Source organism: Pristiophorus japonicus, chromosome 18, assembly GCF_044704955.1.
Source record: "Pristiophorus japonicus isolate sPriJap1 chromosome 18, sPriJap1.hap1, whole genome shotgun sequence".
Lineage (NCBI taxonomy): Eukaryota > Metazoa > Chordata > Chondrichthyes > Pristiophoridae > Pristiophorus > Pristiophorus japonicus.
In genome coordinates this window covers 111,143,112-111,167,804 of record NC_091994.1, presented here as the reverse complement: position 1 = coordinate 111,167,804, position 24,693 = coordinate 111,143,112, and the positions used below count along the sequence as shown (strand labels likewise).

At 48.2% G+C, this 24,693-nt stretch overlaps 1 protein-coding gene across 4 annotated transcripts in view; it reads left to right on the top strand.

Annotated features, from left to right (window-relative positions):
• Positions 1–24,693, top strand: part of casz1 (castor zinc finger 1) — a 520,923-nt gene that overhangs the window by 179,633 nt on the left and 316,597 nt on the right. For all 4 annotated transcript variants that reach the window (XM_070860582.1, XM_070860578.1, XM_070860581.1 and 1 more), the window contains one exon: positions 23,901–23,951. The gene's annotated coding sequence lies outside the window, so the exon portion shown is untranslated. The remainder of the gene's footprint in view (positions 1–23,900; positions 23,952–24,693) is intronic.

Below are 24,693 nucleotides of genomic sequence, written 5' to 3'. Positions count from 1 at the left end.
CAGCAATATTACACAGGATTGCACGGGATATACGGTACAGAAACAGGCCATTCAGCCCAACCAGTCCATGCCAGCGTTTATGCCCCACTCGAGCCTCCTCCTGTCTTTCCTCATCTAAGTCTATCAGCATAACCCTCTATTCCCTTCTCCCCCATACGCTTGTCTAGCCTCCCCTTAAATGCATCGATACTATTCGCTTCAACCACTCCCTGTGGCAGCGAGTTCCACATTCTCACCACTCTCTGGGTAAAGAAGTTTCTTCTGAATTCCCCATTGGATTTCTTGGTGACTATCTTATATTGATGGCCTCTAGTTCTGCTCTTCCCCACAAGTGGAAACAGTCTCTCTGTATCCACTCCATCAAAACCTTTCATCATTTTAAAGACCTCTATTAGGTCACCCCTCAGCCTTGACTCAGTCTGTTCATCCTTTCCTGATAGGTGTACCCTCATATTTCTGGTATCATCCTTGTAAATCTTTTTTGCACCCTCTCCAGTGCCTCTGTATCCTTTTATAATATGACTACCAGCACTGTGCATAGTACTCCAAGTGTGGTCTAACCAAGGTTTAGCATAACTTCTCTACTTTTCAATTCTATCCCTCTAGAAATAAACCCTAGTGCTTGGTTTGCTTTTGTTATAGCCTTGTTAACCTGTGTCGCTACCTTTAGTGATTTGTGTTGTATTCCAGGTGTATAAAATTATGAAGGACCTATTTCCCTTAGCAGAGGGGGTCAACAACCAGGGGGGCATAGATTTAAAGTAATTGGTAGGAGGTTTAGAGGGGATTTGAGGAGAACATTTTTCATCCAGAGAGTGGTGGGGGTCTGGAATTCACTACCTGAAAGGGTGATAGAGGCAGAGGCAAAAAGTACTTGGATGTGCACCTGAAGTGCCGTAACCTACAGGGCTACGGACCGAGAGCTGGAAAGTGGGATTAGGCCGGGTAGCTCTTGGTTGGCCGGCGCGGACACAATAGGCCGACATGGCCTCCTTCTGTAAGTTTCCCTGATTCCAAAGCCTTGCTCCTCTAGGTGTGAGAGGCTGTAAATTAAACTAAACACATGTGCCGTTGCCTAAGTTGGTTGTTCCAAAAGACACGGGAGGTGGCCTTGCCACACGGGGGAAGGTGAAGAGCAGAAATCAGAAGCGACGCTGGAATGGAGTGGCCAGCTTTGATCAGTGCTGAGCACCGCTTCGTACACCCACACAATGATACGCTTCCTGAAAGGAATTCCGGTCTTGCGATGGGCTGATTCTCACTTCCAGCCCCTCGCGCTATATTCAATCCAGCGAGGAGATCCCTGGGCAGGAGAGCGGGCGGGGAGGGGCGCAGAAACAGGAAAATAAAATATAGCCAGGCTGTACCGTGGGCAGGTGCTATCCGCTTGGTTCTCGATGAGAATGCTGCAGTTTGGTGATAGATGTTTGTGCTGTGATTACTGACTGCAACTGATCCATAAAGTTGTGCAAAAATAAAAAAGGTCTGTAAATGTTTTCAGAATAAGGGGCTGCCCATTTAAAACGGAGATGAGGAGGAATTTCTTCTCTGAGGGTTGTAAATCTGTGGAATTCGGTGCCTCAGAGAGCTGTGGAAGCTGGGTCATTGAATATATTTAAGACGTAGATGGACAGATTTTTGAGTGATAAGTGGTTATGGGGAGCGGGCAGGGAAATGGAGCTGAGTCCATGATCAGATCAGCTATGATCTTATTGAATGGCTGAGCAGGCTCGAGGGGCCAAATGGCCGAATCTATGTTCTTATGTTTGTAAGAGAAAGGAATGAGAACCATAAAAGAGGGAGACACGGCTGTGAAGGAGAGAGAGAGAGAGAGAGAAAGAGCAGCGGGAGAAAGTGAGACAAAATTGACAAAAGGGAGGAAAAACGCGAGAGAATGAGGAGTGGAAGAGAGAGTGAGAGCGATTGATTTTTTGGAAACTTCCTAGTGCCATTATCCTGAGGAAGAGCAGCTTGGGGAACACAGTGACGGGGCGGGCCTGGAGGAGTTTGTAATGGTTGACACAGATGCTTTATTGTACAGGAGCTCCGTGTGAATGTGTGCGCGTGTTGCTGTGAGGGAGACTCCCGTCCGGTTGGAACGAGTCCCCGTCAGTGTGATCACTCACTCGTCACCCTTTGACTGATTGACTGCAGGGGGACGCTGCAGTATTGTGAAAATAGAGATTCATTATTGCCAAGGATGGAATCAAAACAGATAATAGGATTATCTTGGCGTTTACCCATTACAGCATATTGGTGGGTGCTCCAGTGCAGACTGACGCCACTGATCAAACAGCAAGTGCACACACAGTCCTTTTCCACCCTCTGATCTCTGTCTTGTCAACAGTTTGAATCATTTTAGCTGTGTTTAGCTGACAGAATCAGCCATCGTATATTTTAGACGTGTTGTTAAAAGTTTATAGGAAAAATGGAAGTGCCTGTGTCCTCGGTGAGCTTTGAACATATTAAATAATTTAACTCGGTTAATTAAAATAAGTGAAATAAGGCAAGGCAGTTCCCAACTTTCTTCAGTAATCTTTTTTACCTCTGAGTTTTAACCTCCATTCCTACTCTCCCTTGATAATCTCCCCACACCCATCTCATTATCCACCGTTGCCATGGTGACTGGAGGTACCACCACCAACCTCGCCCATTGCTCAACCTGCCAGGTGGCTTGAAGAATAGCACTGTGGTCAGTCTCAGCCACGCATCTGTACACTGACTGGTGTCTCCCAGATATCTGTACACTGACTGGTGTCTCTCAGTCCCTCTCCCTCAGGGAGATATCTGTACACTGACTGGTGTCTCCCAGTCCCTCTCCCTCAGGGAGATAGCTGTACACTGACTGGTGTCTCCCAGTCCCTCTCCCTCAGGGAGATAGCTGTACACTGACTGGTGTCTCCCAGTCCCTCTCCCTCAGGGAGATAGCTGTACACTGACTGGTGTCTCTCAGTCCCTCTCCCTCAGGGAGATAGCTGTACACTGACTGGTGTCGCCCAGATATCTGTACACTGACTGGTGTCTCTCAGTCCCTCTCCCTCAGGGAAATATCTGTACATTAACTGGTGTCTCTCAGTCCCCTCTCCCTCAGGGAGATATCTGTACACTGACTGGTGTTGCCCAGATATCTGTACACTGACTGGTGTCTCCCAGATATCTGTACACTGACTGGTGTCTCTCAGTCCCCTCTCCCTCAGGGAGATAGCTGTACACTGACTGGTGTCTCTCAGTCCTCTCTCCCTCAGGGAGATAGCTGTACACTGACTGGTGTCTCTCAGTCCCCTCTCCCTCAGGGAGATATCTGTAAACTGACTGGTGTCTCCCAGATATCTGCACACTGACTGGTGTCTCCCAGATATCTGTACACTGACTGGTGTCTCTCAGTCCCCTCTCCCTCAGGGAGATATCTGTACACTGACTGGTGTCTCCCAGATATCTGTACACTGACTGGTGTCTCCCAGATATCTGTACACTGACTGGTGTCTCTCAGATATCTGTACACTGACTGATGTCTCCCAGATATCTGTACACTGACTGGTGTCTCCCAGATATCTGTACACTGACTGGTGTCTCCCAGATATCTGTACACTGACTGGTGTCTCTCAGTCCCCTCTCCCTCAGGGAGATAGCTGTACACTGACTGGTGTCTCTCAGTCCTCTCTCCCTCAGGGAGATAGCTGTACACTGACTGGTGTCTCTCAGTCCCCTCTCCCTCAGGGAGATATCTGTAAACTGACTGGTGTCTCCCAGATATCTGCACACTGACTGGTGTCTCCCAGATACCTGTACACTGACTGGTGTCTCTCAGTCCCCTCTCCCTCAGGGAGATAGCTGTACACTGACTGGTGTCTCTCAGTCCCCTCTCCCTCAGGGAGATAGCTGTACACTGACTGGTGTCTCTCAGTCCCCTCTCCCTCAGGGAGATAGCTGTACACTGACTGGTGTCTCTCAGTCCCTCTCCATCGGGGAGATACCTGTACACTGACTGATGTCTCTCAGTCCCCACTCCCTCAGGGAGATATCTGTACACTGACTGGTGTCTCCCAGATATCTGTACACTGACTGGTGTCTCTCAGTCCCCTCTCCCTCAGGGAGATAACTGTACACTGACTGGTGTCTCTCAGTCCCCTCTCCCTCAGGGAGATAGCTGTACACTGACTGGTGTCTCTCAGTCCCCTCTCCCTCAGGGAGATAGCTGTACACTGACTGTGTCTCTCAGTTCCCACTCCCTCAGGGAGATATCTGTACACTAACTGGTGTCTCTCAGTCCCGTCTCCCTCAGGGAGATATCTGTACACTGTCTGGTGTCTCTCAGTCCCCTCCCTTAGAACATAAGAACATAAGAATTAGGAACAGGAGTAGGCCATCTAGCCCCTCGAGCCTGCTCCACCATTCAACAAGATCATGGCTGATCTGGCCGTGGACTCAGCTCCACTTACCCGCCCACTCCCCATAACCCTTAATTCCCTTATTGGTTAAAAATCTATCTATCTGTGATTTGAATACATTCAATGAGCTAGCCCCAACTGCTTCCTTGGGCAGAGAATTCCACAGATTCACAACCCTCTGGGAGAAGAAATTCCTTCTCAACTCGGTTTTAAATTGGCTCCCCCGTATTTTGAGGCTGTGCCCCCTAGTTCTAGTCTCCCCGACCAGTGGAAACAACCTCTCTGCCTCTATCTTGTCTATCCCTTTCATTATTTCAAATGTTTCTATAAGATCACCCCTCATCCTTCTGAACTCCAACGAGTAAAGACCCAGTCTGCTCAATCTATCATCATAAGGTAACCCTCTCATCTCCGGAATCAACCTAGTGAATCGTCTCTGTACCCCCTCCAAAGCTAGTATATCCTTCCTTAAGTAAGGTGACCAAAACTGCACACAGTACTCCAGGTGCGGCCTCACCAATACCCTGTACAGTTGCAGCAGGACCTCCCTGCTTTTGTACTCCATCCCTCTCGCAATGAAGGCCAACATTCCATTCGCCTTCCTGATTACCTGCTGCACCTGCAAACTAACTTTTTGGGATTCATGCACAAGGACCCCCAGGTCCCTCTGCACCGCAGCATGTTGTAATTTCTCCCCATTCAAATAATATTCCCTTTTACAATTTTTTTTCCAAGGTGGATGACCTCACATTTTCCGACATTGTATTCCATCTGCCAAACCTTAGCCCATTCGCTTAACCTATCTAAATCTCTTTGCAGCCTCTCTGTGTCCTCTACACAACCCGCTTTCCCACTAATCTTTGTGTCATCTGCAAATTTTATTACACTACAATCTGTCCCCTCTTCCAGGTCATCTAGGGAGATATCTGTACACTGACTGCTGTCTCTCAGTCCCTCTCCCTCAGGAGATATCTGTACACTGACTGCTGTCTCTCAGTCCCTCTCCCTCAGGAGATATCTGTATACTGACTGGTGTCTCTCAGTCCCTCTCCCTCAGGAGATATTTGCACACTGTGTTACACACCGAATGCCCGATTCAGAACAACGCTTCCAGTCCCGGAGTTGGTGACAGGCCCGCCCTCTTGGTTATAGTCAGTGGGTAGCACGGGAACAGAGATGGAAGAGTAGGGTGAGAAATAGATATAGTTGGCGATAAAAACTGAAATGGACAGTCCCAGATCCACCCCGCACACTACACAATACATTTGTCCCTCTCTGAGGTATCGTCACCAAGGCTGACAGAACCCAACCGCTCAGGTACAATTGGGATGCCTTCGGAGGTAGCAATTCAAACTCAGTTTTCTGACCTAAAAAAAACAAAAGTTATACTTGCATTTATATAGCGCCTTTCATGACCTCAGGATGTCCTAAAGTGCTTTACAGCCAATGAAGTACTTTTTGAAGTGTAGTCACTGTTGTAATGTGGGAAATGCAGCAGCCAGTTTGTGCACAGCAAGCTCCCGTAAACAGCAATGTGATAATGATCAGATAATCTGTTTTTGTCACGTTGATTGAGGGCTAAATATTGGCCCCAGGACACCAGGGATAATTCCCTTGCTCTTCTAAATAGTGCCACGGGATCTTTAACATCAACCTGAGAGAGCAAACGGGGCCTCGGTTTAACGTCTCATCTGAAAGATGGCACCTCCGACAGCGCGGCACTCCCTCAGTACTGCACTGGAGTGTCAGCCTAGATTTATGTGCTCAAGTCCCTGGAGTGGGACTTGAACCCACAACCTTCTGACTCAGAGGCGAGGGTGCTGCCCACTGAGGCACGGCTGACACACTTTGCCCTTGTAGTTACTGGGCCTGCCTACTGTAAAACATTCTTAAATTAAGGTATATTCCTTTCCAAATTGCAGGGTGACCAGTAAAAGCCTTCATGTAGCAATTATGAAAACAAAATGAAAAGGAAGAAAAACTACAAGTGCAACGTCGAAAATCCGTAGTTCCAGAACCCGGACTCTGGCAGGGTCGTCCGGAATCTGTAAAATTTTCCGGAATCCAGACCCGCCAACCTCGGGGCCTCGCCACCAGCCCGCCCAAACATCATCTCCTCCATGGTGGGGCCCGAACATCTCCTCCATGGTGGGGCCCGAACATCTCCTTCATGGCGGGGCCCGAACGTCTCCTCCATGGTGGGGCCAGATCATCTCCTCCATGGTGGGGCCTGAACGTCTCCTCCATGGTGGGGCCGAACGTCTCCTCCATGGTGGGGCCCGAACGTCTCTTCCATGGTGGGGTCCGAACATCTCCTCCATGGTGGGGCCCCGACCCTCTCTCCTTGGTGGGCCACCCCACCCCCTCCCTTCTGACGTTCCAAAATCCAGAAATACCCGAACCTGGGCTCAGGTGTTTCCAGATTCATGACGTCAGAAAGACGATCGAAAGCCCAGAATCCAGAAGGGCCTCTGTCCCGAGGGTTCCGCATTCTCGACACTGCACCCGTACTACAAGAACTGAAACTGCTACAAGAACCTAAGGGTCTTTAACAAACACGCTAAATCTCTGTTGTTTGTCAAGAAATGTTCTGCTTGGATCGGGATTATGGGTTCCTCGGGATTTGTGTGTGTGAGGAGGAAATAATACATTGGAATGTTGGAGTTGGATCTGAGTTATGGTTGGAGCAGATACTGGATCTGATTATTTGGACGTGGCTCTTTCCAGCCAGATCCAGCAGAAGGGACACACAGGCTCTTTAAACAACTTTGCTTGTTGCTGATGTCCTGGTCCAGCTCTGTGTCACCGGCACTGTGGAGGCCACGGCAGCCTCATCAATAGAAATGTTCCAGGACAACCCTCATCTATGAAAATTTGGATTTCGCGCCTCTCCACCTCTGTCTCCCCCTTAAGACGTTGCTCAAGACCTACCTCTTTGACCAAGCGTTTGGTCATCTGTCCTAATGTCTCCATAGATGGCTCAGTGTCAGTTTTTTGTCTGATTACGCTCCTGTGAAGTGCTTTGGGGTTGGAAAATCACATCTCAAGATGGGAATGGCTCAGGAAGGCTCAATAGCTACAGCACTGGGACATTTGAAGTTCCCCTCTGTAATGTATTTGCTCCATGGGTTCTTTGCTTAAGAATTCATGGCAGCACATTGCCATTAAGAATTAGTTGGTTTATTAGTAAAAGGTTTAACAATCACACTACACATTACCAGTTCATCCATCAGGCTCACAACCACCTGCCCCATCGTGAATCCCCCGAACCCAATTGGCTGGGGTTTTATTGAGCCTTGTGAACATCACGTAACTGGCTAAGCCATTCCCAACTCAGCAGCTCGACAAACCTGTGAGCATACTCACAGGTGCATACATTACACCATCCTAAGAAATGTGTGCCTCTCCAAATGGGAGAGCTCGCAAATGCGAGCTGGATTTTGAGAGAAACAGTACCAGGCATGCAAAGGAGATGGTGGGAGTGGGGCAGTCTCTTGCACGCGGCTTTGGCACCTCTTGGTTGCTTGACCTCAATGCATAATTGACAGCATCTATGGATAGGCCAACAGGAGAGACAATCCCACTCTCCCAAGTGAGCTGGATGGGTTGCAAATTCCGGGGCTATTAATTTCAGAAAAATAAGAAAGTGGAAATAATTTTACAAATGACAATTATTTGAAGGACAATTATTTGAAGGATCTGTTAAAGTCCCAAATCACATTCAATGAATGTGTAAAACTGGATAATAATATTCTCTACAATACTTCACTATCTCACTATAAGAACATAAAAATTAGGAGCAGGAGTCGGCCATTTGGTCCCTCGAGCCTGCTCCGCCATTCAATAAGATCATGGCTGATCTTCGACCTCAACACTTTCCTGCACTATCCCCATATCCCTTGATTCCCCCCCTAGAGTCCAAAACAATATCTATCTCTGCCTTGAATATACTCAAAGACTGAGCCTCCACAGCCCTCTGGGGGAAGAAATTTCTCATCTCAGTCCTAAATAGCCGACCCCTTATTCTAAGACTGTGACCCTTGGCTCTAGACTCCCTAGCTAGGGGAAACATCCTCCTTACATCGACTCTGTCAATCCCCTTCAGAATCTTATATTCAATGAGATCACGTCTCATCCTTTTAAACTCTAGAAAATATCAGCCTAATCGACTCAATCTCTCCTCATAGGACAACCCTCTCATCCCAGGAATCAATCTCACCATCATAGGCAGTCCCTCGAAATCGAGAAAGACTCTAAAAGTGAGTTCTCAGGTGACTGTACAGTCCAATACGGGAATTACAGTCTCTGTCACGGGTGGGACAGACAGTGGTTGGAGGAAACGGTGGGTGGGGAGCCTGGTTTGCCGCACGCTCCTTCCGCTGTCTACACTTGGTTTCTGCATGCTCTCTGTGATGAGACTCGAGGTGCTCAGTGCCCTCCCAGATGCACTTCCTCCACTTAGGGCGGTCTTGGGCCAGGGACTCCCAGGTGTCGGTGGGGATGTTGCACTTTATCCAGGAGGCTTTGAGGGTGTCTTTGAAATATTTCCTCTGTCCACCTGGGGCTCGCTTGCCGTGTAGGAGTTCCAAGTAGTGCGCTTGCTTTGGGAATCTTGTGTCGGGCATGCGGACAATGTGGCCCCCCCAACGGAGCTGGTCGAGTGTGGTCAGTGCTTCGATGCTGGGGATATTGGCCTGATCGAGGACACTGACGTTGGTGGGTCTGTCCTCCCAGGGGGTTTAGTCAACTTTCGTTGCACCACCTCTAAGGCATGTATAGAATTCCTCGGATACGGAAGGATATACTTGCCTTCGAGATGGTGCAATGAATGTTGTCCATTACGGCTTTGACGAAAGAAACTTTATTTTGAACGACTGTAAAAGGCTGGGCTGGGTGCAAGCGAAGGGGGGTGGGGGCGTGTGGGCTGGGGGTTTAACGTGGTTTCAGACCTGTCCTGTTTCAGGCTGTGGCCTCTTTAAGCGCAGTTGTGTTTTTGCAGAGCACAGGCTGATTAATGGTGCGTGACAGACCGTCAAAGCAATGAGGGCATCCGTTAACAGTATTTTTTGTTTTCCTTTACTTTTACCACATGCGGATGTCACAAATAAATCCTCACTTTAATTTGCATATTAATTGGACTAAAACGTCAACCATCTTTCATTAAATGAAATGATCCGCCGATTTGGAGACATAAAAATGAATAGTTACTGAAAACTGACCTTACATATTAAATACAGAGGGCCCGAGTCAAGTGTTGAAGGGACAACAAGCCTTTTATTTAATCCAAATAGACGGAATTTTAAAATCTATATAAAGGATATTGGTAGAAAAACAACACCTTATTTTCGCTGAAATGGGCTGAACATTTAAAATTAAGCCTGTCAGAGGAGCTGGTGGTTGCAGTGTGGAAATGTGCAGCTCTGTGTAGACAGGAGCTGCAGGTTTTACACACACGTTGTACCCTCCGAAAAATAACCGCTCGGTTTTGTTCCGAATGATGCTGCGGTTCTGTGCAGCTGCTGACAGTGAGGTGTAGCCCAAGCAGGATCGGTTTGTCACATTCAGTTTGCACCACGCTCGGCTGTAATTGAGTTCATGGTACGTTTAGGGGTATGGTAGCACAGTGGCTATGTTACCGGACTAGTAATCCCGAGGCCTGGACTAATGATCCAGAGACGAAAGTTCAAATCCCACCACGGCAGCTGGGGAATTTCAATTCAGTTCATTACGTAAATCTGGAATTAAAAAGCTTGTGTCAGTAATGGTGGCCATGAAACTACTGGATTGTCATAAAAACCCATCTGGTTCACTAATGTCCTTCAGGGAAGGAAATCTGCCATCCTTACCCGATCTGCGCCTACATGTGACTTCAGACCCATAGCAATGTGGTTGACTCTTAACTGTTCCCTGAAATGGCCCAGCGAGACACTCCGTTGTACCAAAACCACTACGACAAAGTCAGCACTGTGGGAGCATCTTCACCACACGGACTGCAGCGGTTCAAGAAGGCGGCTCACCATCACCTTCTCAAGGTCAATTATAGATGGGCAATAAATGCCGGCCTTGCCAGCAATGCCCACACCCCAGGAATGAATTAAAATTCAAAAAATTTGACGAAGAGCTCTCCGAGCGGCCTGACTGGTAACATATATGTGTAACCAATGTTCCCCCTGATTGTTTTCTTTGGGTGCATGGGCCCTTTAAGTGGGCCCTTTAAGTGGCTGCACGGTGTGAGATTTCACAATGTAAAATCCCAAGCTGTGCTTGGAGGAAATGTTGCTGGTAAACTGGCCATTGTAATTGGATAGTTAAAACACCTGGGCCTGGAAATGAGCGGGAATTTCTTCTCAGAGGGTCGTGAATCTGTGGAATTCTCTGCCCCAGAGAGCTGTGGAGGCTGGGTCATTGAATATATTTAATCATAAGAACATAAGAAATAGGAGCAGGAGTATGTCATCCGGCCCCTTGAGCCTGTTCCACCATTCAATACGATCTTGGCTGATCCGATCATGGACTCAGCTCCACTTCCCCGCCCGCTCCCTATAACCCCTTATTCCCTTATCAGTTAAGAAACTGTCTTATCTCTGTCTTAAATTTATTCAATGTCTCAGCTTCCACAGCTCTCTGAGGCAGCAAATTCCACAGATCCACAACCCTCTGAGAGAAGAAATTTCTCCTCATCTCAGTTTTAAATGGGCGGCCCCTTATTCTAAGATTATGCCCCCTAGTTCTAGTCTCTCATCAGTGGAAACATCCTCTCTGTATCCACCTTTTCAAGCCCCCTCATAATCTTATATGTTTCGATAAGATCACCTCTCATTCTTCTGAACTACAATGAGTAGAGGCCCAACCTACTCAATCTTTCCTCATAAGTCAACCCCCTCATCTCTGGAATCAACCTAGTGAACCTTCTCTGAACTGCCTCCAAAGCAAGTCTATCCTTTCATAAATATGGAAACCAAAATTGCACGTAGTATTCCAGGTGTGGCCTCACCAATACTCTGAATAGCTGTAGCAAGACTTCCCTGCTTTTATACTCCACACCTTTTGCTATAAAGGCTAAGGTGGAGATAGACAGATTTTTGAATGATAAGGGAGTCTGGGGTTATGGGAAGCGGGCAGGGAAGTGGAGTTGAGGTCGAAGATCAGCCATGATCTTATCGAATGGTGGAGCAGGCTTGAGGGGCCGAATGGCCGACTCCTGCTACTAATTCTTATGTTCTTACAGAAATGCATCTGGGGCGGTGGCGCAGAATGGGGGGATCGGATTGGCCGCCCGCTATAGGCAGCACCTGACATTCAGTTAAATGGAACGGAGCATCAGGTGCTGCGTGTAACCGCCGATCACAAACCGCCCGCCTTACACCACCCTCCGAAATGCATTCCTTGGACCGTGGCTCTTCAGCAATCTGTTTGGCGGGCCCCTCACAGACACAGACGATGGATTATTCGTGTGCTACAACCCGCAGTGAGTGCGCCTGACTGCTACCGAGTGGCCCGAGGGCAGGCAGGAGCCGCTACTGGGGAGGTGAAGGAAGATTTGTGGCAACGATCATGGGAGAAAGATGCCCTGAGCCTGTCCCACACTGCATTGACCCTGGCCTGACCCATAGGGCACTGACCCTGGCCTGACCCATAGGGCATTGACCCTGGCCTGACCCATAGGGCATTGACCCTGGCCTGTCCCACACTGCACTGACCCTGGCCTGTCCCATAGGGCACTGACCCTGGCCTATCCCACACTGCACTGACCCTGGCCTGACCCATAGGGCATTGACCCTGGCCTGTCCCACACTGCACTGACCCTGGCCTGTCCCATAGGGCACTGACCCTGGCCTGACCCACACTGCACTGACCCTGGCCTGTCCCACAGGGCACTGACCCTGGCCTGTCCCACACTGCACTGACCCTGGCCTGTCCCACACTGCACTGACCCTGGCCTGTCCCACAGGGCACTGACCCTGGCCTGTCCCACAGGGCACTGACCCTGGCCTATCCCACACTGCACTGACCCTGGCCTGTCCCACACTGCACTGACCCTGGCCTGACCCATAGGGCACTGACCCTGGCCTGACCCATAGGGCACTGACCTTGGCCTGTCCCACACTGCACTGACCCTGGCCTGTCCCATACTGCACTGACCCTGGCCTGTACTGCATGAGCCTGATTGTTACGGCGCTGATCACAGGACAGGCTCGCTGCAGTACAGGTCAGACTCTGTGTTGCACTGGTCAATTCCAGTGCATTTGTCATTCTTAATTTGGCCGCAAGTCTTCCTAATCTGACCATCAATGTCACACTGAGACAGCATTGAACACCGACTGAATCTGTTCAGCGCTGTAGTGATCTGACCTCTGCCCCTCTGAGCCTGACCTGTCCCATTCTGCACCTGACCTCTGCCCCCCCTGACCTGTCCCACTCTGCACTGACCCTGGCCTGCCCCATACGGCACTGACTCTGCACCTCATCTCTGGCTCACTATGTCCCCAACCAGTGGCGCAATGAGTTTAACCTCTGGCAAATTCAGTCTGACCCGGGCCACACTGATACCGACCCGGGCCACACTGATACTGACCCTGGCCACACTGATACTGACCCAGGCCGCACCGATACTGACCCGGGCCACACTGATACTGACCCTGGCCACACAGATACTGACCCGGGCCGCACCGATACTGACCCGGGCCGCACCGATACTGACCCGGGCCGCACCGATACTGACACTGGCCACACAGATACTGACCCTGGCCACACAGATACTGACCCAGGCCACACTGATACTGACCCGGGCCGCACGGATACTGACCCGGGCCGCACGGATACTGACTCGGGCCGCACTGATACTGACCCGGGCCGCACGGATACTGACTCGGGCCGCACGGATACTGACTCGGGCCGCACTGATACTGACCCGGGCCGCACAGATACTGACCCGGGCCTCACTGATACTGACCCGGGCCACACTGTTACTGACCCGGGCCACACTGTTACTGACCCGGGCCACACGGATACTGACCCGGGCCACGCTGAAACTGACCCGCGCCACGCTGAAACTGACCCGGGCCACGCTGATACTGACCCGGGCCACGCTGATACTGACCCGGGCCACGCTGATACTGACCCGGGCCACACTGATACTGACCCGGGCCACACGGATACTGACCCGGGCCACAGATACTGACCCGGGCCACCCTGATGCAGAAATTACATTTACAAGTCGTTGGTTGTTCGATGCTGATGGACAATCTCAGAGACTGTTGGAACGTCCTCTTTAGGTTGTGAATCAGACAAATTGCAATCCTTTAGAAATTTTGAAAATGTCTTTTTTCTTAATTAAAATTTTATTATATATTTTGGAAAAGCAAGTAAGTACAGAGCTGAACAAATATGTAATAGTGTCCACAATAAATTATACAGAAGATCATCTATAAATAAATAGATATTCACATGAATACACTCATTAATATCATTAATTCAATAGTCAGGAAGAGAGCTGCACCGAGGCAGGAACTCCAAGTGGATTCAGTGGGACCTTGTAGGTTTTGCAGTATCTGGTGGTATTAAGTTGACGACGTCTCGGCTAAATGTCGGAGGGCTCCCGGGGAGTGAATCGTGGCCACACTTGCTGCCCTAAGTCTGCTTTCGCTTCTTTCCTTCCTCAAACTGATTGGACAACCCATTTGCCGAGGCGAAGTTGGGAGGTGATTTAAGGGGGCAGCTGCTCCGCAGTCCTGTGCCCGTGTTTTCCCTGCTGCCTCCTGTTCCTCTCCCTGCGGTTGGCCGTTTGCTTTGCCTCCTTGCATATTGCTGTGACTTTTCTGCAACTGGTGTGAGAAAGCCACTGTGCCAGAGACAGCTGGAAAAGTGCATCAGGACCGGCGCACAGATCCGCCTCTCTCTGTGGAGCATTGGGTGGATGGGGGAGGGGGGGGGTTCCAGGACTTCCCCAGCCCCGGCGCTTTATCATCACCTCCTGCCCTGCACACTGCATTCTCCTCTCTAACTCCCTCCTACGCACGCGTTTATTTTCTTTTTAAGAAATTTTGCCGAGGCTGCATTAAGTTTTGGTGTGCTTATGGGGTGAGTTGTGAAAAGAAAAGACTTGTATATTTATAGCGCCTTTCATGACCACCGGACATCCCAAAGCACTTTGCAGCCAATGAATTACTTTTGGAGTATGTTCACTGTTGTAACGCAGCAGCCAATTTGCACACAGCAAGCTCCCCCACACAGCAATGTGATAATGACCCAGCTCATCTGCCTTTTGTTATGTTGATTGAGGGATAAATATTGGCCCCAGGACACTGGGGGTAACTTCCCTGGGATCTTTTACATCCATCTGAGAGAGCAGATGGGGCCTCGGTTTAATGTCTCCTCTGAAAGACGGCACCTCCGACAGTGCAGCACTCCCTCAGCACGACTACCAATGGTAGAGCGATTATAATCAGGGATGCTCAAGAGGGCAGAATTAGAGGAGCACAGAGATCTCGGGGGTTTGTGGGGCTGGACGAGATTATAGCGATAGGGAGGGACGAGGCCATGGAGGGATTTGAAAATAAGGATGAGAATTTTGAAAGCCAGTGTAGGTCAGCGAGCACAGGAGGTGATGGGTGAGCGGGACTCGGTGCGAGTTAGGACACGGGGCAGTCGAGTTTGGGATCACTGCAAGTTTACATAGGGTAGAATGTGGGAGGCCGGCCAGTCAGGCAGACTGACAGTCAGACAGTTGAGCACAGTGCCGCCCCCAAGTTCCAACGCGCCGTGTCGCCAGGTGAGGCTCCCCTCCACAAGTGCAAAGTCGAGAAATGATCAAATCGCAGCGAAAATGCAGAGATGGAAGACCGCAGCAAATTGCCGCGTAAATCCCTCACCACTTAGCCAGTGAAGGCATCGACCAGCATCCAACTGGTGGTCATACTCTGTGCTGAGCTAGCTGCTCTTCGCTGGATGGGCAGTGGTGCTCTGCCAATGGCCTTGCACCCTCCCCTCCCCTCCCTTCCCTCCCCCACACGCGCACGGGCGCAGAAAGCTAGGGCCATCTCACAGGCCACAGGCCACGGAGCACGGCAGGGAAATAGAGCCCACACACCTCGCCTCCTGCAGAATGATCCAGCACGCAGTCTCCTGGGGAATTGACCAGAAGGGAGCATGATGTGGAGAAGGTGATGGCACGGAGTTGCCTCCACTCAGATTTGTCAGCGTGGAGCACCTCTAGGGACAGGAGACGCCACAAGGCACCTCCGGCATAAAGGTGTCAGGATGTAATGTCTCCTGTAAGAGACTTGGCATCTTCGGCACTCTCAGGATCTACCTGTAGTTTGTGATAAGCGATGTGCCACTTATAATTGCGTTCATTAACAGATTGCATTGGTCCCTCCTGCAGAATCTCGTCACTATCGTTTTAATTACTTTTTTTTTGTTCTTGCAACATGTTCAACAAAAAAAAAACACATTTCTGAGTTAGGCACATTGGCACAATAGCACAAACCCCTTTACAACGATAGACAAACTCTTAATTGCAACATTCTGTGGCAGTGTGTAAATCACCCATAGAGCGCAGCTCCTTATCCAATGAAGGACCATATAAATACGCCCTTCACAATAACACACTCCCAGAGATGACGTCAGAGAAAGAACACGGCGTGTTAAGACCACTGGAGCTTATTTCTGTGAAATATTTTGAAGGGATTTGATCATCAGCCCCATAAGGGTTTGAGAACTGCCGACGGAGCTTTGATTCTTGTTGTTGGTTGCTACGAACTGGGTTTGCAACTCTCCAAACTTACATCTGCTCAAATTACCGAGTTTACGTTTCTCAGCTGTTAACCAAGTTCAGTGTATTTTTGAACACGTTTAATTAATTAACAAATAGATGGCAGCTGGGCTGCACAACTGAGTCTTTACCGTTACTGAGTCTCCGCAGTTGCCTGCGAGCATTTTGCAACACGTCTATTCTTTTTTTAAACAATTACTGTATTTCACAGGGAATTAGTCAGTTATCTGATTCTGCGGAGTCTTTAACTGAAAACAGATTCCATAAACATGTGGCAACCCCAGCAACCTCGTCACTCCCGCTCAAATGGCACTTTCCCAAGAAACACGAGACGTGGATTGATACCACAATAGCAGTTTTATGATGGCATTTCTTTTCCTGCAGTTCTCTCCACCTGTGAAGGTGCTAACTCATGCTGCAGGAGGTCCCACAGGAACCTTGGACACCTCCCAAGTGGCAGTTCTGCATGTGTGAGCTTAGACAATGAGTGTTGGCAGTCTATTCAACCGTGTTCTTACCCGCGTACACACACTCATACTCAACCACACATGCAGCACACACACATGCATATACACACACACACGCAGCAAATGCTTACACAATCACACATATGCAGACACAAAGCATACACACATGCATACACACATTCACACACATACGCATGCACACACACATACCCATACACACACTCACACACAGATGCATACACACATGCATGTGCACACACATATCCATACATGCACACACACTCACACACACACTCACATACTTACACACTCGCACATACACACACTCGCACATACACACACACTCACTTACACATGCTTACACACTTGCACATACATACACTCGCACACACTCTCGCACACTATAACAGGGGTTACTGGATGCCATCAAGAATGGGAACTCCCTCAGCCCAGCTTGCAGCTCCCCTGCTCCAGCCTCTGCTCAGATCTGCTAACACAGCACAGGCCAAGGACTAACCAGAGGCTCTTGCTGATCTGTACAGTTCACGACCACACCGAGCAGTGCATTTACCCATTGAATAATTAGAGGAGCACACTCTTTTATTTTATTCATTGCCTGATGACCTGGAATAGATCAGGTCTCACAGAAAGTTATCCCCACTTTCTAGAAAGTGATCTCTTCATTATGACCAGTATGTGGAGTTTAGAAGGTATCGCTAACATATTCTATTGAGTATCAATAAAAATTATTTAACTGGATTCCCTTTGAGGTTTTTAGTACGAATCGTGCACAAAAGAGAATGTATCCGTTCAAGAATACTGAGTGATATGGTCTGTGGTTCTATTGATTACTGTACTATATAACAGCATTGGAAAATTCCCAACAGATAGATATCGGAAGAGGAGGCAAGGTTTATATCGTACTGAGTGTGGAATATTCTCACATTATAGAATAGCACAATAGCATCAGCAAAAAGCTTTTCCCGAATTTTATGTCCAGAAAAGGACACCGTGCGGTAATAGGAACAGAGGAGCAATGGTCGACAAGCAAAGACCCTCTGGTCCCACCAGCCTGTCGCACACAACCTTGTGCATCGCAATATATACACTCCCCTCCCCACCCGAAACCGCGAGATCTCCTGGGAGGGGCGAGACCCCGGGTAAAAAACCAGGCCAAAACATCTGGGAAATTCCCCTTCGACTCCCTTAGACAAATGAAACAAGCCCTAGAGATCACTGGACCTGGTGTCGCCGTGCAGTACCAACCTTTTGTACAAAGGTGCTTTCTGTATTTCTGTAATATTGAGATGCAGTGTGTCTGATAGACAAAATGCTCAACAACTTCCCATCAGATGTTATTTTTTAACTCCCGTTCACCAAACCAAACAATGTGCTCAGCCATGTAATTGGGCAGCGAATTTCCCAGGAAGGCCTCGAGCAGATTTCCAAAGTTGCAAAGGGTGGCAGCCCTGACCTACAGAGGTTTCCGAATGGTTTTTATTCGTTCCTGAGAAGTGGGTGTCGCTGGCAGGGCCGGCATTTATTGCCCATCCCTAATTGCCCCTTGAGAAGGTGGTGGTGAGCCGCCTTCTTGAACCGCTGCAGCCCGTGTGGTGAAGGTGCTCCCACAGTGCTGTTAGGGGGGGAGTTCCAGGATTTTGACCCAGTGACGATGAAGGAACGGCCGATATATTTCCATGTCAGGATGGTATGTTTGACTCGGAGGGGAACTTGCAGGTGATGGTGTTCCCATGCGCCTGCTGCCCTTGTCCTTCTAGGTGGTAGAGGTGGCGGGTTTGGGAGGTGCTGCCGAAGAAGCCTTGGCGAGTTGCTGCAGTGCATCTTGTAGATGGTGCACACTACAGCCATGGTGCGCCGGTGGTGGAGGGAATGAATGTTGAAGGTGGTGGAAGGGGTGCTGATCAAGCGGCCTGCTTTGTCCTGGATGGTGTCCTGATGGCTGGGGTCTGTCCCATCCACCCTGTCAGGCTGTAGGATAGAGCTGCTTCTGAATGTTCACTGCCCCATAAATAGTTTGATATTAGTTAGATATATCATATTCGGGAACGGTAGCAGAGTGATTATGTTGCCGGACCAGTAATTCAGCAGCTGGGGAATTTAAATTCAATTAATAATAAATCGGGAATAAAAAGCTCATATCAGTAATGGTGACCATGAAACTACCAGATTATCATAAAAACCCATCTGATTCACTAATGTCCTTTAGGGAAGGAAATCTGCCGTCCTTACCCGGTCTGGACCTATATTTGACTCCAGACCCACAGCAATGTGGTTGACTCTTAACTGCCTTCTGAAATGGCCCAGCGAGACACTCAATTGTATTCCAGAAGGCGGCTCACCACCACCTTCTCCTGGGCAATTAGGGATGGGCAATAAATGCCGGCCTTGCCAGCGACACCCACATCCCAGGAGCAATTTTTTAAAAATATATAAATTGAGGCATCCATAAGCAACATGGGAACAGGAGTAAGCCATTCGCACCTGCTCCGCCATTCGATGAGATCACGGCTGATCTGCGACTTAACTCCATACACCTGCCTTTGGCCCATATCCCTTAATATCTTTGGTTAACAAAAATTTTCGTTTTAAAATGAACAATTGATCTCGCATCAATTTCCGTTTGCGGACAAGAGTCCCAGACTTCTATCACCCTTTGTAGATGTGTAGGTGTGTTTGCTAGTTTCACTCCTAAAAGGTCTGGCTGTAATTTTTAGACTATGGCCCTAGTCCGAGACTCCCCAACCAGCGGGAATAGTTTCTCTCTCTCTACCCTATCTGTCCCCCTTAATAATCTGAAAAGGGGTACGTGGGCCATCACTGATTCTGCATGTAGGATCATCTCGGGTCCCAAGTTCGTTCACCAACCACACGTGGAGTGGAGCATCGATGCAGAATGTGGTGCAACGGCCAGATACACTGATATGTGTTAAATGAGTCAGATTTAATAGTGAAATAAACTGAGTCACCTCTCCGAGTATTGCTGCTGCTAACGACACAGGCATGAGGTTTTTTAACTTGCTGGCCTCAGCAGAATGAGAGAGCGAGAGAGAGAGGGAAATAAAATGATGTCAGGGTATGTTTATATAATCTGTTGCCAATCCACTACACTTTTCAAACTTCTTTTTTTGACACCATTTCGCTGGTAAATGCCCCGTGAAAGCAGAATTTGCAGAATCCCAACTGCAGCCAGTCCCGACATCCCTGAGAGTATTATCACACGCACTAGAAATAACTTAGAAAGCCGCCGGGTCCATATTAGGTAATGAATTTCAACCAGAAAGAAGGGAACAAGAAATTTATTGACAAGCTTGTGTGACTGTCAGACTGTAGCTCACCCCAGCTCCTTGCACCAATTGTGATCTTTATATTTAGCCAGCGCATGGGGCTTTTCAAGATGATAATGACTCAATTGTTTTTTTCCCCCCCTTCTGTCACAAGTGGAGAGAGAGAGAGAGTGGAAAATAAAAGTTAAATGCTGCTTGTGATAAAAGAATGCAATGGCTCGGTCACAAATTCCGCTGCTGAATTTGAAGGGGGAAGGATTTACCAACCTGCCTTAGAGTTCAAACCTGCAGATAAAATATAACAAAATAGCTAATGTATTGAGTTTATTTTATTGTTGGGGATAGTGGGTGGGTGGGGATGGGGATGGGGGTGGGAGGAATCATTGAGTTTTGATAATGCAGGATCTATTCTAGGGAGACCCAGACTGGCTGTTTCCAGTTGACGCTTCAGTTTGCTTTTTTAATCTGTTGTCACAAGACTGATATTGCAGCGATTTAAAAAAAACTCTTGACATATTTTGACACATTTTCTGTGAGGTGTGTATGTATATGTGTGTGTCTTTGTGTGTGTGTGTGTGTGTGTGTGTGTGAGAGTGAGTGAATGTGTGTGTGTGTCTGTGTATATATAGGGTGTGTGTATATGAGTGAGTGTGTGTCTGTGTGAATGTCTCTGTATGTGAGTCTGTGTCTGTGTATATATAGGTGTTTGTGAATGAGTGAGTGTCTGTGTATGTATGAGTGAGTGAGTGTCTGTGTATGTGTGAGTGTGTCTGTGTCCGTGAGAGTGTGTGTATATGTATATATATGTGTGTGTGTGTGTGTGTGTGTGTCGAGTGTGGTCAGTGCTTCAATGCTGGGGATATTGGCCTGATCGAGAACACTGACGTTGGTACGTCTGTCCTCCCAGTGGATTTGCAGGATCTTGCGGAGGCAGCGCTGGTGATACTTCTCCAGCGCTTTGAGCTGTCTACTATATATGTCTCTGAGCCATACAGGAGGGCGGGTATCACATAGAAACATAGAGAATAGGTGCAGGAGTAGGCCATTCGGCCCTTCGAGCCTGCACCACCATTTAACAAGATCATGGCTGATCATTCCCTCAGTACCCCTTTCTTGCTTTCTCTCCATACCCCTTGATCCCTTTAGCCATAAGGGTCATATCTAACTCCCTCTTGAATATATCCAATAAACTGGCATCAACAACTCTCTGCGGTAGGGAATTCCACAGGTTAACAACTCTCTGAGTGAAGAAGTTTCTCCTCATCACAGTCCTAAATGGCCGACCCCTTATCTAAGACTGTGTCCCCTGGTTCTGGACTTCCCCAACATCGAGAACCTTCTTCCCGCATCTAACCTGTCCAGTCCCGTCAGAATCTTATATGTTTCTATGAGATCCCCTCTCATCCTTCTAAACTCCAGTGTATAAAGGCCCAGTTGATCCAGTCTCTCCTCATATGTCACTCCCGCCATCCCAGGAATCAGTCTGGTGAACCTTCGCTGCACTCCCTCAATAGTATTAAAGCCAAGGAAGTGGCATACAAATTGGCCAGAAATAGCAGTGAACCCGGAGACTGGGAGAAATTTAGAACTCAGCAGAGGAGGACAAAGGGTTTGATTAGGGCAGGGAAAATGGAGTACGAGAAGAAGCTTGCAGGGAACATTAAGATGGATTGCAAAAGTTTCTATAGATATGTAAAGAGAAAAAGGTTAGTAAAAACAAACGTAGGTCCCCTGCAGTCAGAATCAGGGGAAGTCATAACGGGGAACAAAGAAATGGCGGACCAATTAAACAAGTACTTTGGTTCGGTATTCACTAAGGAGGACATTAACAACCTTCCGGATATAAGAGGGGTCAGAGGGTCTAGTAAGGAGGAGGAACTGAGGGAAATCGTTATTAGTCGGGAAATTATGTTGGGGAAATTAATGGGATTGAAGGCCGATAAATCCCCAGGGCCTGATGGACAGCATCCCAGAGTACTTAAGGAGGTGGCCTTGGAAATAGCGGATGCATTGACAGTCATTTTCCAACATTCCATTGACTCTGGATCAGTTCCTATCGAGTGGAGGGTAGCCAATGTAACCCCACTTTTTAAAAAAGGAGGGAGAGAGAAAACAGGGAATTATAGAGCGGTCAGCCTGACATCGGTAGTGGGTAAGATGATGGAATCAATTATTAAGGATGTCATAGCAGCGCATTTGGAAAGAGGTGACATGATAGGTCCAAGTCAGCATGGATTTGTGAAAGGGAAATCATGCTTGACAAATCTAGAATTTTTTGAGGATGATTCCACCTGAATCTGACTGCAAGGGACCAACGTCTGTTTTTTCTTCACATATCTATAGAAGCTTTTGCAGTCAGTTTTTATGTTCCCAGCAAGCTTCCTCTCATACTCTATTTTCACCCTCCTAATTAAACTCTTTGTCCTCCTCTGCTGTATTACAAAATTCTCCCAGTCCTCAGGTTTGCTGCTTTTTCTGGCCAATTTATATGTCTCTTCCTTGGATTTAACACTATCCTTAATTTCCCTTGTTAGCCACGGTTGAGCCACCTTCCCCGTTTTATTTTTACTCCAGACAGGGATGTGCAATTGTTGAAGTTCATCCATGTGATCTCTAAATGTTTGCCATTGCCTATCCACCGTCAACCCTTTTAAGTATCATTCACCAGTCTATTACTATAGCTCTGTGAACCATAAGCTTGGTGCCCGACTTGAAGTCCTGGTCTTCAAGCACTCTCTTCCTCAGGCGACTGAAGGCTGCGCTGGCGCACTGGAGGCAGTGTTGGACCTCATTGTCGATGTCTGCCCTTGCTGATAATAGGCTCTCGAGGTCTGGAAAATGGTCCATGTTGTTCAAGGCCGTTCCACGGATTTTGATGACCGGGGGGCAGTGTTGCCAGCATCGAAGCACTGACCACACTCGACAAGCTCTGTTGGGCGAATCACATTGTCCACATGCCCAACACGAGACTCCCAAAGCAAGTGCTCTACTCGGAACTCCGACACGGCAAGCGAGCCCCAGGTAGGCAGAGGAAACGTTGCAAGGACTCCCTAAAGCCTCCTTGATAATGTGCAACATCCCCACCAACACCTGGGAGTCCCTGGCCAAAGACTGCCCTAAGTGGAGGAAGAGCATCCAGGAGGGCACTGAGCACCTCGTGTCTCGTCGCCGAGTGGAAGCAAGTCTTCCTCGATTCCGAGGGACTGCCTACGATGATGATTATTTGAGTGTGTGTGTGTGCACCATTACTGCCCTCGGGTCTGTTACAGTCTCCTGTGAGATGGAACATCGCACTTTTCTGCAATAGTCGGTAACTTTCAATTGGCCTCAGTCCATCAGTTTTTGAGCTGATTTCCAGAAAGGAGATTTAGTCCGTGTTCTCGCTCTCTCTCTCTCAATCTCTCTTTCGCTCTCATTATCTGGTCATTATCACATTGCTGTTTGTGGGAGCTTGCTGTGCACAAATTGGCTGCCACATTTCCCACATTATAACAGTGACTACACTCCAATCGTGCTTCATTGGTCGTAAAGCACTTTGAGACGTCCGGTGGTCGTGAAAGTCGCTATAGAAATGCAAGTCTTTTCTTTCCCTTTTTCACTCACTCTCACTCTTTCGCTCTCTCTTTCTCCTTTAACCATTTTGTTCCTGAGGATTTCCTCTCTCAGTGCTGTTTGAATCCTGAATGTGTACTGTGGGTGGCTTTCTGTGTTCAGCAGGCCCATTACATGGTGGGGGTGGGGAGGGAGTGGCGTAGGGGAGGTGAGGGTGCAGGAAGAGGGTGCATCTGGGCGGGGGGAGGGGGAGTGGGGGCGGGGGATTTGCAGCGACAACGATGCAGAAAGAGACATTAATTCTGGAGGATCCCAGGCGCCTCGTCCCACAAATCAGCTGTTGGAAAGATGAACGTTTATTCACTAAAAATGAACTTTCTTTGTAACCTTTTCCCTTCCACCATTGTTTTGACAGGCGTGGAAGGCCCGAGAGAAGCTGGTGCCACTAATTGATCTGTGTGGATTGGTAAGTTTCAGGTCTCATTTGCTTTTCCAGTTTGTTGTCTCTTGTCTGTTTCATCGTTACATTACATTAATTCTTAATTTAGTCATTTTGGAGGAATTAATGAGAGTGCAGTGGTTAATCTGGAAATAAATACCGATAGACGCTCACTGTATTATTGTATCTGATCAGCAGGATTGATCCATTGAATTTTCTGAGTTAAAGTTGTTTGTCCAGAATATTGATCAAAGAATGACACTGTGTATGTGTGTCGCTCCAGCACTTGTCCAAATGTAAAGTGTTAGTAATTAAATTATTAACAAGTCTTAAAGCTGTCAGAAGAATCACACTGCAACAAATGGAGTCCCTCCATTAACAGGCATGGCTCCATTTGCAGTAGGGAAGGCATATTCAACTTAACTCCCTTTGCACTTATAACTAGTTCAGTTACAACTAAACACCACTCACATGAGAATCCACATGTCAACAACTTGTATTTATAGAGCATCTTTAACGTAGTAAAACATGTCACGGCAGCGAGATCAAACAAATATTGACATACAAAACACGTATTCGTGAATCATCAAAAATATACCTATTTAGAAGGGTACTGTAATGTGTTTGCTTCATGGGTTCTTTGCTTGCAAATTCATTGCTATTGAGAACTAGTTGGTTTATTAGCAAAAGGTTTAACAATCACACTACACATTACCAGTTCATCCACCAGGCTCACAACCACCTGCCTCATCGTGGATCCCCCGAACCC